This window comes from Emydura macquarii, unplaced genomic scaffold, assembly GCF_026122565.2.
Source record: "Emydura macquarii macquarii isolate MOO-44397 ecotype Brisbane River unplaced genomic scaffold, CSIRO-AGI_Emac_v2 contig_374, whole genome shotgun sequence".
In the NCBI taxonomy this organism is placed as follows: Eukaryota; Metazoa; Chordata; order Testudines; family Chelidae; genus Emydura; species Emydura macquarii.
The window spans coordinates 4,069,211-4,085,773 of record NW_027130511.1 but is presented as its reverse complement, the minus strand read 5'-3'; the positions used below and the strand labels follow the sequence as shown (position 1 = coordinate 4,085,773).

The 16,563-nt window shown below is 42.0% G+C and overlaps 1 protein-coding gene across 11 annotated transcripts in view; it reads left to right on the top strand.

The window, feature by feature from the left end:
- Positions 1–16,563, top strand: part of NRXN3 (neurexin 3) — a 1,218,301-nt gene that overhangs the window by 1,122,992 nt on the left and 78,746 nt on the right. The window lies entirely within an intron of this gene.

Genomic DNA, 16,563 nt, shown 5'->3' with positions numbered 1-16,563 from the left:
ACCAGTTTTAATCTCCACTGTAACAGCCATGTAGGGATTTAGGGGCCAGACCCAATTCCTTAAATTTCAGTTAGAAACCCACAGGCAGAGCATGGAGCAGGGACTGAATATGCTCAGGGCAAGATCTTCTGCTTACGAAGCAGGACACCAAATTCTGTGCCAACTTCAGTTTCTGGATCTAATTAGGACGTAGCTTTATCTAGCTCTTATCTAGCACTTTTCATCAGTAGATCTCAAAGTGCTTTACAAAGGAGGAAGCCTAATGCAGTAGCCTAATCTTGAGGTGACAAAGGCATGGATAGCAGTCACAAGATGTGCATCTGAAAGGCATGGGCTAATGATGGTGTACGATCTAAAGCACTATATATTAATCTTTTATTCTTGTCTAGTAAGATCCATGGCCTGCAGGTTGGTGCACTAGTTTAGGATTTAAGAGATGTGGATTTTATCCCTGGCTGTCCCACTAGCCTCATGAGTGATTATGGGCAAATCACTCCCTCTCTGGTCCTTAGTTTCCTCCTCTGTAAAATGGCGCTGGTGCTGCTGACCTCCTTTGTAAAGCACTTTGTGATATGCTGATGAAAAGTGCTATGTAAGAGCTAGCTATTATTGCCAACAGACTTCCTTTTACATACCAGAGTTTACTATGGTAATTTAACACTGCAACTCATTTTGCTTGCACGTTTCCTGTACATTGTGGCAGATCAAGCTTCAAAGGAACTGAATTCACACACACACACACAAAACTGGGCTAGAATTACTAGTATGGTACTAACAGAACAAGTCCTTGCATTAAACCAACACCAAATTGTCCTAAACAGTCCTGCTATTAGGTACCATTAATTGAAATCAATGTAATGTCTTTTGAATACAAGGGCCAGTTCAGAGTTTTACAAGAACTCATGCCTCTCTTGCTAAATGAGCCAAGATATGATTGCCCTATGATTACCTCTATTAATGCTTGGCATAATTTACCATAATTATGATTAACTCCATGTACTTAACAGGGCAGTGTGTGTGTGAGCTGATCTTATCTTTCCCCCTCTGTCCAGACTATAATACGTAAATGATTACACTCAACAATAGAGTTGTACAGAAAACAAGAATTCCATTTCACACAGATTTGAAAGGTTTGACATTTGGGTTTATTCCTCATCAGAACAAAAACTTTGTCCTTTCTAAATTCTTCATGAAAGAACATGCTCACTTCAAAATATCCATTATCTGAGTGGTTAGAGCCTTCAGCTGGGGTTTAGGAGACCCAGGTCCAAGTCCTGAGTCAGGCAGTGTAGGGACTTGAGTTTGACATCCCACGGGAGTGCCCCAGCAACTGGGCTATGTGTTATTCTGGGGTGGGTAGCTCTCTTCTCTCTGCTGTCAACAAGAAAATCCATCCTGGACCTGAGAAACCTCCCCAACAAAAACTTTATTGGACTCAATATATTTCCATGGTAAGTTTCAGTTTTGCCGAAGTGGCATTTTTGGACAAAGTTTTATGAAAAGATTCCCAAGCACCCCTCTGCTCACGGTGCCAAGTTGTACATGATAATACCTGATCACCTCCCCACCCCTGGATATGTTGTGAAGCGCAATGCTGAGGGTTTTTTTGCCTGCGAAGTGCGGGTTTTCCACTTGAAGTGACATGTTTGTATCCTGGAGAGGAAATAGTGTCAGGTTTACAATTCTGTGTGAGATCCAATGGCCTGTGTTATGCAGGAAGGCAGAACACATAATTATTGTTCCTGCTGGCCTTAAAGTCTATACATCTGTGAATACATAGGCTCCCCAAAACACAGATTCCAATCCCAGTAGTCTTAGCTCTGTATTATTCTGAGGTAGATACATTCAGAAAACTAAATGTAGGCCTTTAGGATGAGCCATAGCCCTTAGGTCCTAGCTGTGCTTGGTCCGCATGGGCGTAAATAATCCCATGGCTCTTTTTCATAGAAGGAGCTCTTAGACTATGGTGTTGAATGACTGAGCAATAACTAAGATGGATGGATGGTGGCGTTGTTAAAATTCTCACTCTTCTTCCAACTATGTATGGTCAGAGGCTGTCCTCTGCCCCAGTGGTGGTGGCATTTCAGGGGTGCTTTTTGTTTATAATTTTGTGAAGCCCTGTGGGATGAAAGAAGCTGTAAATGTCAATTATTACCTATTATTACCAACAATACTGGTAGAGCAGAAGATGACTGTGCCAATTAATAATAACAAAATCTTATATTTATATAGCAACTTTTATCCTCAAAGAACCAAAGTGATTTATACATAATCTTTCTGTCTAATCTATCCAAACATATTTTTTTACCACCACTGAAATGCAGCTGTCACTTGGGATAGAATACAAGAGCTGTTAACAGTGCATGTAAACAGCACAGGAAGGGTCCATCAGTCCTCATGGAAGTGGGTATAAATCCATTCAAGTCCATTAAGTTCCACCTATTTACATTTTACAAAAGGCAATGATATCCAGTTGAAGGGGGAATTTCACATTGTCCAATTCAGACAGCTGGCGGAATTTAAGGTAGTTCAAATGGATCAAGAATGTAGCTAATATGCACCTATACTTGAAAAAATGTCATAGGATCTTTAATGACTACAAGAAGTCAGTTTAATGTATCCCCCAAATATAAAGCAGCCCATAGCCCTATGCTGGGCTATTGATTCAGAAGCAACACTTACCAAATTGCCATGCTCTAGCCCACATTTTTATTTTCTGAGTAGCTAGTTACCAAGTTGGGCCTCTGATCTCTGTCCACTCTTATCTCAAAAGGAGGACAGTTAGATCACAAGTGAAGCTAAGAAGTAAGAACTAGACTGACTAATATTATTTTAGAATGGATGTATAAGGACTGGCGGGGAACTGGCCCAATTGGCATCATTGCGAGGAGCTGTGTGCTTCTCTGCTAGATACCACCAGAAAGATGTGAATCTGCAGGATTTATTGCTTTGGGGATCTGCAAACAGCTTTCTTCCAGAAGGGAAGCAAATAGCCTAGTGTAGATTAGATTTTTAGTTGTTTAGGGCCCCAGAGTTCCACTTTTTGAGACCTGAGTTTAAATTCTGGCTGAAAGTTACAAATGCATTGAGTTATCTGGTCCCTACCTAACCTCTATAAGAGTCTGTTCACAGTTTCATGTGTCTTGAGGGACAGGAGGGTGTGGAAAGGAGATCTACCCCAGCTTTAAAAGCACTTTTAAAAATGTCCTGTATAATTTACCTGTGTATCATTTATACATTTCACAGCATACCCTCAATGCTTGCTGCCAGATGAATTTGCCATTTGAGGTTCCTCTTATCAGAGAAACCTTTTTTCTTAGCAGATCTGGTTCAGCCAGCATGTGGCACATCTGTCTGTGTAATGACCCCTAAAACTTGTTTATGTTACATAAAAAAATGAGGTGACTAAAGCTTAACTGCAGCATGAATGGAGGACTTAATTAAATGAAGACATAACTCACCCTTATTGAGAGGACAAATCACTGCCCTGATGCCCTGGCCTTTTCCGCATGTCTGACTTGCAGATTTATACATTCCTGAACCTAGTGGAGAAGTTACACAGGTGGACATCAAAGGGAAGAAATTACAGTTAGCTTAACTCAGAGGAGGCTGATAGCTTCAAGGTGGTGGCAGGGAAAGAAGGAGGAAAGATGCAAGGGCTGGTCACATCTCACCCTTTATTTTCCCTCGTTACTAAATTTAGGGAAGAACTAATATCTACAGGAAGGTAGTTTTTGTTGCTTTCATATTTTGAATCCACAGTCACTTTAATACTCATGCATCCTGCAATATCAACAGAGTTACATCGTTTACTACTGGAATTTTTTATCATATCTATGGAGTTCATTGATTGCCAAATTTGGGGTCAGAAAAGACTCTCTCTCCTCCCCACTCCTTAGGGTAAAGTATCAGGCACTCAGGGTTTCTGCATTCCCTGGGAGCGCTCAACAAGGATTTGCTGCTTAGGATTGTGGGGAGTGGAGGAAAGCTCATATTGGATTTTGCTGATCTTCTCTTTGAAAAAGTCAGGAAGATGTTGTGTGGAAGAGGAGGAAGATGTGAGGCAAGGAGGAGAAGGGTTTTAGAAGAGAATCAGAGGTGACAAACAGGCAGGTGGGATGGCAGACAGGCAAGTTAGTTAGAGTGGGGAAGTACTGCTGGTGGTGTAATGCTGGTAAGAATCACTCCTTCCTAATCATCTTTTCTCACTGATGATGTGGTACGTCTCGTCTAAGCCAGAACTCTGCCATGCAGAGCTACGTGAAAAAGAAGGGGGGAAAAATAAATTGAACTTTTTCAAACCTCAGAAAAGTTCCATTTGGGTTCACTTTCAGGATTGTGTTGTTTCTTATTTGATCTTAACCAGTTTGCCCACCTTAAAGTCAGTGATAGTCTCAGAAAGGTGACTGCCTTACTTCCAGCGGTGGAGAGAACGGACCTCCTGAATTCTCATTCTTTAATGTGGAGGCAGCACGGGCTAATGGTCAGAGCAGTGGGGAGGGAATGGCTGTTACGCACACAGCTTCCATTGATGAAGATCTTTGAATAATATCCAGAGAACAGCAGTGAAAGTGGTCGAGCCATCTACGTAGATTTCATTTGCTAGCTGGTTTAAGATGCTACTGTACTATTAGGAAGGATGACAACGAAGAACTTCAGTGTTGTTCTGGGATAATGCACTCATTGGGGAGCTGTGTTCAGATCCAGGATGGTTCCAAGTGACATTAGTTTGGTGGTGTCTCAGTCCAGTCCCCAGTGAACATTTGATATCACAAACCAGCCCATGCATTTAGGCAAGCTAGCACAATTGTCTGTCTCTGCACAGGAGAGGCCCAGATCTAGAACGGCAGGGGGTGCTGCAGGTCGGGGCTGAGGTGTATTGGCAAAACTGACCAAGACTAGAATAGCACAGAGGGTGCTGCAAGCTGGGAATGAGGGACATTGACAAAGAACTGCAGCAACAGATCAGGATGCTACAGATCAGGATGGCAGTGCATTAGTAAAGATTTGTGGGATGCCAGGACTGGAATTCCAAGGGGAAATACAAGTCGAGATTGAGGTGTATTGGGAGAGCTAGAAGAGTGGCAGGACTGGAAAAGCAGGGGAGGGGCCAGATAAGAGGTGGGGAGCATTGCCAGAGCTGTGTCAGGACCCCATGCCTGGAAAAGCAGGGAGAGACGGACGTAAAGACTGAGCTGTCTTAGCTATGTGTGGAGGCCCAGCTCTGGAGTGAAAGAGGTGCCACAATGGCAGATGGAGATTCGCTTGGCAGAGCTCTGTGTTTGCAGAGTTTTCTCTACCAGTCAATCACTTTTTATGAGCAGTAAAACATTCACCCAAATTATTAAGAGAAAAATAATAATAAAAGCTTAATAATTTTCCCATTGCTGACAAGTCGCGAATATGAAAAAAGGCTGCTGCAGGCGGCTTGCAAGCTCCTCCTCATGCCGCCCAACTGCTCACTTGATATCCGTTTGGTCATTTTTTCCCAATAAAACACTGTATTTATTTCTGCCTCTGACAACTGTTTGAAAAGTTGTATGCCTGCTGCACACTGCTGTATTATGGACGATGTATTAGGAGCCATATATCCAGCATGCCTTCTTTGCGGGTACCTAATAACTGTGCCACAGCTCCATAAAGAAAAGGGCTGTGACAGGTTTATTCGTCTTTTTATTTCCTTGTTGTGCTCTGCTCCTTGCTGAAAATGGCTCCTTTCCACTTTAGCCTCTTTTGGTCTTGTCTGATTTGTAAATGGCTAGTGCATGTCAGTGAAGCAGGTGTTAGGAAGTGCTGCTTCTTCCCAGCCCCCACAAATAGCCCAAACAGGGAGGAGGGGTTACAAGCACCTCCATTTCCAGAGATTAAGCTGTAGCTTCAAACTTCAGCGCTATTTGAAACATGCTCCTTTTGCCTGTCCAGCCCATGTCAGCATCCTTTCTGCTCCTTGCCATGAGACCTGGCATTGTTAGCAGAGACTATAGGGTTTCCTTTGATTTACCATCCTAAAAACATTGCATGCTTGTATGCATATCCTAGCTATGTGCACTGACTGGAAAATACACACAGAGTGTATACGCCCCACCCCACACACACATCCACAAGCCCAGTCACACATAACTGTAAACATCCACATTCAGCTTGGACACGCATGCACACACTCACAGAACCATTCACTCACACCACACACATATGCAAATCACATAGACTGACACAGCTGTATCCTTACTTGCTTTAGAGCATAAGAGCAAGCAGCTATAAGAGCTAGCTACGTCCTAGACCTAGCACAGAATCATGCACACTCTTGTATGTGCAACACCTGCACCCTTGCACATATCCATGTACTCATCTACAGTAAAAACTCTCATACTGGATCAGACCAACAGTCCATCTAGCCCAATATTCTGTCTCTGGCAGTGGCTAGTGCCAAAGGCTTCAGAGGGAATGAACAAAACAGGGTAATGAATGAACAAAGCAGAGCAAACCCTCTGTCATCCAGTCCCAGCTTCTGGCAGTTGGTGTTTAGAGACACCTGAGGCATGGGGTTGCATCTCTGACCATCTTAGCTAGTACCCATTGATGGCCCTATTGTCCATTATCTTATCTAATTCTTTTTTTAACCCAGTTATACTTTTGGCTTTCACAATATCCCCTGGCAATGAGTTCCACAAGTTGATTGTGCATTGTGTGAAGAAGTGCTTCCTTATGTTTGTTTATTAATTTCATTGTGTGAACCCCAGTTTTGTGCTGTGTGAAGGGGATAAATAACACTTCTGTATTCATTTTCTCCACACCTTTCATGATTTTATGGATCTCTATCATATCCCTCCCTCACCTTAGTCATCTCTTTCTAATCTGAACAGTCCCAGTCTTTTTAATCGTTCCTCATACGGAAGCTTTTCCGTACCCCTAACCATTTTCATTGCCCTTCTCTGCACTTTTTCCCACTCTAATATATCTTTTTTGAGTTGAGGTGACCAGAACTGCACGCAGTATTCAAGCTGTGGGTGTATCGTGGGTTTATATAGCAGCATTATGATATTTTCTGTTTTATTATGATCCCTTTCCTAACGGTTCCTAACATTCTGCTAGCCGCTGTGCATTGAATCAACATTTTCGAGGAACACAATGACTCTAAGTTCTCTTTCTTGAGAGATAACAGTTAATTTGGATCCCAGCATTTTGTATGTATAGTTGGGATTCTGTTTTCCAGTGTGCATTACCTTGCATTTATCAACACTGAATTTCATCTGCCATTTTGTCACCCAGTTTTGTGAGATCCCCTTTGTCACTCTTCACAGTCAGCTTTGGACATAACTATCTTGAGTAGTTTTGTATCATCTGCATGAACTGATGTTTTCAGAGAACTATCCATGATGACTCCGCGATTTCTTTTTTGTGTGGTAACAGCTAATTTTGACCTCATCATTTTTTATGTTTAGTTGGGATTATGTTTTCCAATGTACATTACTTTGCACTTATCAACACTGAATTTCATCAGCCATTTTGTTGCCCAGTCACCCAGCTTAGTGAGATCACTTTGTAACTCTTTGTAAAGTCAGCTTTGGACTTAACTATCTTGAGTAGTTTTGTATCATCTGCAAATTTTGCCACTTCACTAGTCACTCCTTTTTCCAAATCTTTTATGAATATGTTGAACAGCACTGGTCCCAGTACAGATCCTTGGGGGAATCCGGCTGTTTTCCTCTCCCATTGTTAAAATTGGCCATTTATTCCAATGCTGTGTTTCCTATATTTTAACCAGTTCACGAGAGCACTTTCCCTCTTATCCCTGACTGCTTAGTTTGCTTAAGATCCTTTGGTGAGGGACTTTGTCAAAGACTATCTGAAAGTCTAAGTGCACACTCCCACATGTGCAGCAATCCCATCTATGCACCTGTGTATATACCCAGCAGGACATGTATGGACCCGCCCATGCATGCAGTATAGACTCTCACATACATGTGCCCACACAGCATGGACTCCCATCTGTGTCTCTACACACTTCCACCTATACATATGTAAATACATGCAGAGCACATTAGCACTTAAACATCTCCCTCTCATTTGCAAGTGAATGCAGTAAGATCACCTGCACACAACTTCAGTCTCTTACAGGGTATGGGGAAGGATTGTGAACCTTTAAGAAGTGGGCTCTCAGCGGCAGAGACAATGGAGGCTCATGAATTGATCTAGAGCTCTTGATTCTGATATAGGACTTTGTGTGCAGCCTTCTTCTAATTTAAGTGCCTTTTCCTTTCAAACCATTTCCTTTCCAGCTCTGAGGTGGATGTGAAGAGCTCATGTAAATTGCATTTAGAGTAATGACTGCTTTAATGGAAACAGCTCCTAAAGAGCCAGTTCATTTTACTGGGATGACATGTGCTAGTTGACCAAAACTGTTTAAAAGACTGATAGACAAAGTCTGCTCTTATTACTATAAAAGTATCTTCCAGCTCAGACAAGCTTTAGCACAGCCCTGCTGGCTCATCCTGTGGGAATTTTCCCTTTAGGTTGCCTGTGAGAACTGCTTTATGCAAAAAGCTTAGCCATTCCAGTTTGAAGGCTGCAGCTGGCATCCTGTTACTGGTTGTGAGAAACCTGAGTGTGCATAGCTGATAAGACTTGTGCGGCCATTGCTCTTGATTTAGTGTTAAGTTATGCGTGCTGATTTTGTATTGTCGTGGTGGGCTACTTACTCACAGGTTTGGTCATAAGGATGGTTTGGTGGGTGTTGTGGGGTTGCTCCAGAGTGCTGGGCTATGCGCACCGGTTTGTTATTGTAGGGTTGCTCGTGATTTGCAGGCTGTCCAATATTGTTAGTAGGAGTCTCAGCAATATTGGTCCCCTTTTGATACCCACTTTACTGCCTCCACTCTTTGTCTGGCCGTAATCCTCATTCAATCTACCAAAACTAACTCAGTGCAATAAGAATAAAGAAATGTGGCAGATGAGTTTTATTGCCATTATTTGCCATGCCTGGCCTTGTATTCCCAGAATGACCACTGTGAAAGGTTACTGAACATTCTGAGCCATGGCTTACAATCTAGAGAACCAATCACAGAGCCTAAACACTGTGAGATGGCCCTATAGAAATGCAGATGAATGGATAGACTAGAAAATAATGAGGGTTTTATTTTAAAAATTACAAAGCTTACAATGATGCTATCCTCTGATTTCACCATCTGGACTATAAGGTATTAGTGACCAATGATTATTATAGTACACTGAATGTGTACAGTTCGTCCCAGCAACTCAGAATGCTTTACAAATTAAGTCTTACTGGACGCCTGTGAAAAATGTATATCCATATCCAAGGGTATGCTGAGGCACAAAGAATTTGTAACTAGCCAATGGCCATGTGAGTGAAATGGAGGAAGGTTGAGCAGAGAAAAACAATGGTCCTGTGGTTAGGCTGCCAACCTTGAACTCAGGAATCTGGGATTCAATGCACTACTCTGCCACAGACTTCCTATGCAACCTTTGGCATGCCACTTAGTCTCTCTGTGTCTCGGTTCCCAATCTGTACAATGCGGGTAATAGGACTGCACTGCTTTTTGGGGATGTTATGAGAATATAGGCTTTATTATTATGATGGTGGCTATATAAGATAGAGGCAAGAATAGAACTTAACATGCAGTCTCTTGTTATAACCACTAGATCACGCTTGACCTATGAACTTGTGCTTTGTAAGGTTTAACGACAGAAGACAGTAGCTCCTGATTCTGTCAGGTCTTATTGATTAAACACAGTCATTTCCCAGTCTGCAACATCAGGGCTTTTAGGTGCTGCTATGGTGCCATGGGAAGTCCTCCTCAGAGGACTCTTTTTGACTTTGCAGTTGACATTACATACTGCCCATGTCAGAAGTTTTATAAGCATCTGTAGCAAAAGCAGCATCTTTTCTCCATTTATCTTTAGGATTGTCAGTCATTCTCCAGGTCCAGCTCTTGGACATGTGGGCACATGTATCAGTGCTCATCTCGGAAAACTCAGCCTTAGTGTGTGCCTGCACAGCAACTGTTGCCAGCCATGATGTCATAGTAAATACTTGTGCACGTGCATAGGGTTGGGGAGAAGATGAACAGAACCCTCTGCATTCTTGTTGTCAACATCAGAGTCATCATACCTCACTTTTGAGGAAAGTCAGAGAATCAATGTTTCAGAAAAAGGCGAACAATAGTAGTTTGCCTAGAGCCGCAATAAATGAGCCATTTTTAGTCTGAGGTTCTTAAGTCTAGTATTCTTCTATCTATCTGTCTGTTAGTCTTCTGATCATTTCCTCACTATGGTTCTCCATTCTTTCTGCTCAGCTGCCAGAATTTCCAAACTGTCTGCTACAATGGACATCTTTAACACAGCACTTGTGAATATCTTTTCCGCATCCTTCATTATTTGCCCAAGGGGTAATAGCAAAGTTCTTAAATGCACTGTAGAATCAGGAAGGAGGAACAATTTACAGAGCTGACACCAGGAATAACTGAGGCAAATCATCACTTTAGTTTCTAAAATTCGTGTTCAAAGGGAGCATGCCATCCTTCTACTGCGCTGTGCAACACCATTGAGATGAGGCGCAGGCGGCGCAGGGTGGAGTAGACTCTAACAACAGAGATGGGCTCAAGAGGCAAACTTCAGATTTGGATACAGATTTAAAATATTACAAAATTTGAGATGGGCAGATTGAACCTATTGTAAACATTGGGACCATTTGCAAAATGTGTATTTGGATATGAACACGTCCAAAGTTCAGGGGTACATGGGTCCAGGGACTGACACTGGCAGCCAACTCAAATTAATGCACTTCACAGAGTAATAAGATCATAGATGTTTGAGATAGAAAGATTTATTAGGGGAACTAGCCCTTGCCATAGAATTAGTGCCTATTGTACATTCATCAATGTTTTGTTCACTCTCATTTTAAATAGCCCAAGTAACTGGATTTTCATCTTTTCCCTTGGGGAGACTGTTTCACAGCCCAATATTTCTCTTAGGCCAGGTGTGTTTCTGATATTAAGTCTAATTTCTGTCTTTCTCAGTTTCATCCCATTACAGCTAGTTATTCCTCTGTGTATCACACTAAACAATTTCTCTCCCTTCTTCACCTATACACCTTTCAAATTAGTATAGACTTTTACCCACCCCCCTGAGGGTGATTGCTTAGCCAATATTTAGCTCTTTTAATTTTTCCTAGTAAGGATCCCACACTAAGCATCTGATCGTTTTGTTACTGTTCTCTGAAGTCCTTCCAATCTGTTTACATCTTTCTTATAACATAGTCCTAGAAGTGAGCACAGACTTCCAGGCGTGGTCATGCAAGAGCCACACAGAGAGAGCATGCTCCCGCCTTGGAATATTTTGCTGCCATGTTGCATGACAAATTCATGTCTACTCAGCCATCCACTATCATTGCTTCGCAGATTTCTCCCTCTCAGGGAACATCAGTGTGTACTTGCTTTCCATTTCTGGGGACTGGGTTTTGCCTTACATCACAAGTTCATGATGGGGCAAATGTGTTCCTAGTTCTAACTTCTTTAGGTCAATGAAGTTACAAAAGTGAGTTTAGTGTGGCCCAGTGAGTTTAGTGTGTCTCACACCAATTCCTGCTGGGGCTTAATGTAATGACATTTGTGGAAGGAACCGTTAGATTGCCCTTTGAAGATTCACCCCATAGTAGCAATGGCATTTGCACAGTCACTGCTCTATTGTATTCAAGACCCATGTAACAATGACACTTAGAGGAAATTAGTCATCTAATAGTGACTTGGTAGAGGGGCATCCGGGGATAATTAATATGTGTATTAAAAAGAACTTCTTTGACTGCATCAGTACTCCTTTTGTTCACATTCCACCTATTACTTGTCTTCATAAATTGTGGCTCTTAAAGGCAAAGGCTGTGTCTTGGTATTTTGAAAGCACCTGACACATTGTGCATGGAACACAAATGATAAATTATCATCTTACCAGCCACTGTGTGAGCATGATATACACTGTAAAAACCAGATTCTCCTCTAATTTCCAGCCTAGTCCTGTTAGATGTTGAATATCAACTCCCATTAGGTGCTCTTGAAGTTACAGATGCTCTGTGCAGTAACTCTGAAAATCAGGCTATGGGTTTAGGTCCCTAAAGATAGCTTTAGGTGGCGTCTAACTTTAGGCACTCAAGTCTGAAAATGTTGGCCTTCCCCTTCCTGTGCCTCAGCTTCCCGCTCTGTAAAGTGAAGACATACTGACCTATCTTTGTAAAGCACATCAAAAGGTACAGATGAAAACCCCCGGATAACTGCTGTTATTCTTCTGCGGTTCACTCACTGAAAACAGTGACCCATCTGACTGATATTTTCTCCCTAGCTTGGAATGGAAATGTTGAGGAATGTCAGACAAGCAGGATAGTGCTACATGCTGAACTCAGCTTTGCTGCTGGAAATGTAAAAAAAATCAGCCAATTTGTATCTTTTTTTCAGCGGTTATTAAACTTCTCAAGTAACTGCCGCAGGCCCCAGGGGGGGTTTCAAGTGAAAAATCAGTCAAGCTGTCCCCTGCTAGGTCTGATGTGGGGAGAGCCAGAATGTGTGTGAGCCTGTGCAAGCTCAAATTCCCAGGGTTCTGCAATCCAGCTTAACCTTCACAGGAGAAGGCAGGGATGTGCAGCAGTAGCAGTAGCACAGCCATCTGTTCCAGCTGGGTGTTCAGGTCTGGTGCACTCCATACTCTGATTAACTGCAGCTGTGTGGAAATGAGTTTTCTCCAAAAGCTATTTATCGCCCTCAAATTAACAACATATGCATTAAACCTGAAACAAAAAAAAAATAACGGCAATAATATAAATGTCCAGTTTGGGCCAGGTTTCATCTCATATCAACAGGGCAGCATGACTGATCACAGATGTTCCCATTGCTGTCCATGCTTAATTAAAACCCCAATGTGGTGCTGGAGGCGCCAGGTGGCAAGAAGCGGTGATAGTGACACAGCAGTGACATTCTTCCCTCTGAGTCAGTAATGAAGTAGGAGACTAGGAGGCAGTGTGGTGCTTAAGATACTATGTTTGGGTTAAGAATTCAAATGGACGTCCTGACCACTTGTGTTCCTTACGGGTTCGATCCTGGAAGGCGTTGAGCACTCTAGCCCAATCCAGCAAAGCATTTAAGCACATGTTTAACACGGGACTACTCATCATTAAGTACTTTGCTGGATCAACCTCAGTACCTTGCAGGATACAGCCCTAAAAGTCCTGTAGTACTTTTCCCAAAGTTGGAATATTAACCTCCCAGGACTGGCTAAATTCCAATTTATGGAATTACATTCTGCCTTCCTAAAACCCACCTGCACTTTCAACTGGATGGGGTTTCTTTTCCCCACATCCCAGGTGAGTGCACTAACCACTGAGGCTATTGGATATTCTAAAACACACACACCACACCATCCCCCAAAAATCCCTGATCTGGTTGCCTCCGACTGTCTTCAGTGTGAGGCCTGATGCAATAGGCATGCTCTGAGAATGCCTACTGGATTGGGCCCCACGGTCAAGATAGGCAGGGCAGTGCCTAGTTTGTGAATCCCACCAGGGTTTAGGAGTGAGCTAGGCCATGCTGCTTGGTATTGTCAGGATTTAGGCAGCTTTGCACGTTCCCACCTGCAGAAATGTAGTCACCTAGGGAATTTAGACACCTCCAAGATTAGGCAGCAGTTGATTGGGGGTTGTGAAGATCTCAGTTATGCCTTCATGTTGGATTTAGGTGCCTAAAGTGGCAGTTGGATGTATATATCTTGTGGGTCTAGCCTCTGGTATAGTGCATGCTAGATACACATACTCAAACACAATGCACTTGAACAACCTGTTTGTATTACTACAAGGTTTGAAGCTTATAAAGACAGTCAATTAAAAAAAGAATGAAGCACAGCAGCTGCAGATCAGCAGCAAACTCTTTTATTAGCCTTTTTCTAAAGAGAACACACACTTTCAGAGAGCTGATTCTTTCCCATAATTTTTAAGGCTGAATATTCATTCTATACAAAACCTCACTGAATAACAATATACAATAATTACAATTACATATGCCCTCAAAATTGAAACTCAGACTTATCACTTGTTTCAACTAAAATTACTTACAGAAATGACACATTGATTATTAATTCCACAATGAGTTTATTATGCACTAACTATTTAAAAAACAAAGACTTGAAGTCTAAAATATATTTCTAGCAAGGAGCTGCTTAATTTGATAAATGTTTTTGATTCAAGTAATTACTTAGTTAAAACTAAAATGTGCTGAAAAAGCTCAAGTTAAGTTTGCTACTGCTGCATAATAAAGCAAGTGTCAAATGAATAATAATTATAAAACTAATAGATTGCAGGGAACGAGCTCCTATTTTGTTACTGGTTACTGCACAAAAAACGCTTAGCACTTTTGAGCATTTTGAAGCACTCTACAAACACTGGGCCAGCTCCATAGTTGAATTAAGGTAAACCAAACTAAGGACACTTTAATTCTGAATGAGTGTGTCCATGCAGGAGTTGAATTTCACTTTAACTAAGCCACTTCAGTTTCATACCTTTAGTTAATTTGGCTTAATTTTCCTGGAGATCTCCATATAGACAAGCCTAGAGACAAAGTGATTTATGTTAGATACAGCTAAGTGGGCTAGAACCTAAAGAATACTGAATAAGTATAGCATACCCATCAGGGGAATTGGAAGAAAGTGTAATTTATACCTCTTTAGACTGCCTTTGACTCATCTCTGCATTTGGCTCATTAACTATTTAATCCTTGTAACCCCTTGTATTTAACTGTATAATAATAATAAACTCGTGGGGAAATTAGTTCTTGATCTTACAGAGAGTGACCGCCTTAAGACCTTGATGTTTGAGGGTCTATGACTCCTGCAGGTTTATGCTGACTATTGGTATTGTTATAAAAGCTTCCAAATGTCTGGAGTCCATTCTAGCAATGACTTTTTAAAAGGTAGTTCTACAGAGCCAATTTTGTAGAAGTGATAGAGTAGAGAGTGCCTTATAAGAAGGGAGTTTGTGGTGAGTGTAATTGGAGCTAGGATGGAGATGTAATCACTTGACAGCAGAGGTAGCAGTAGAACAAAACAGCTTGTGAAAGAGAGAACCTCGTTGAGGGTAGACAGTTTTCCTCAAACTTTTGTCCTTAAAATGTTGAGACACATTCCTTTCCTCGCTCATGCCATGGTACAAGTGTAGGAGTTGAGTGATCAACCCATAGAAAGACACTCTAGTAAAGGTCAGAGGTCATTCTTCCTTCCCCTCTGCTCCATTGCCATCTCTTGCCTGAACAGAAAGCACCAGCAAAGAAGTGGAGAGAGACAAAGACATGATTTGGCATGCAGGCAGCACGCTGAACTGCCACCGGGGATATCCTCTGCCACATTAGCATGGTTTGCACACACGTCCTGCCATGTTAATTGAAAGATCTTTAATTTGCATGTGGGAATTATCTGATTGACTCTCTTCCATGAACCCTCTTTATAATTATGCAAATGGTCCAGCACAAGGGAGAAATAACTCATTTTATTAACTTCAAAAGCAATGTGTTTAAAAAAAATGACGACGATGAACCTTGCTGGTGATATTATACAAAGCACTATTAGCAGGTCCAGGAAGCACATGCTGGACCCTTTGGCAACTGGAGACCTTTATTTTATTTCAGTTTCTATTGAGAGAAAAAGTTTGCAGGCACAAGCATATTGGGCATGTCCATTGCGCAGCCCATAAATGATGCCTTTGCTCACTCCGGAAAAAAGTGTTCCCAGCCTGCTTTACAGCATTGCCCCAGGAACCAGTTATTCTGAGTTGCTATAATGGAGACCTGCCGCTCATTCTGAAATAAACAGATCACTGTGTCCAATCCTATGCCTCTTTAACCTTTAACCATATGTTTGAAGCCCACTGTGGCCTGAGCAGTGACATTGAAACTGTGGTTGGAATAGTGTTAACTTTAAATGAAACTCCCCCTTCTGGAGTCATCTAATGGTGTTTATTTATATGAGAATAAGGGAATGGTGTTTGGGACATGGGATTATAGCCTACTGTTTCTGCACAGTCCCATGAGAGCTTTATCTTCCACACTGCCAGTCCCCTACTTAGAGATGAACAACAGAGATCTCTGTCCATTTAATCTAAAGGGTGATGCAAACCCAAATATTGCCGTGCGAGATCAGCATTCAGTATGAATCCACATCTCAGTGCGGTTCTTGAACACATGAGCTAGGTAATTCTCTTGGGATAGATCATAGGCTCTCAAATACCACAGAGACACTCACAGACTACAGGGGATAGTGCAATATAATTGTCTAGAAATAGATCAACATACTTTGTCATGTTATGACTCTGACGTACTGCTTCCAGTTTTTGTCAGCTGCCTAGGATCTGGGCCTGAGTGTTGATGGACCCCGTGTGCTAGTGGGGAGTTATCTGTGTCTCAGATCCCAATCTTGAAGTGAGTTCCAAGCAGGTGCAAGGGTTTGTTTACCTCACTGCAGGATCTCTGGGCTTTATCATGCGACACCGCAGGCACAGCAGCATATGAGATGAGCTCATCA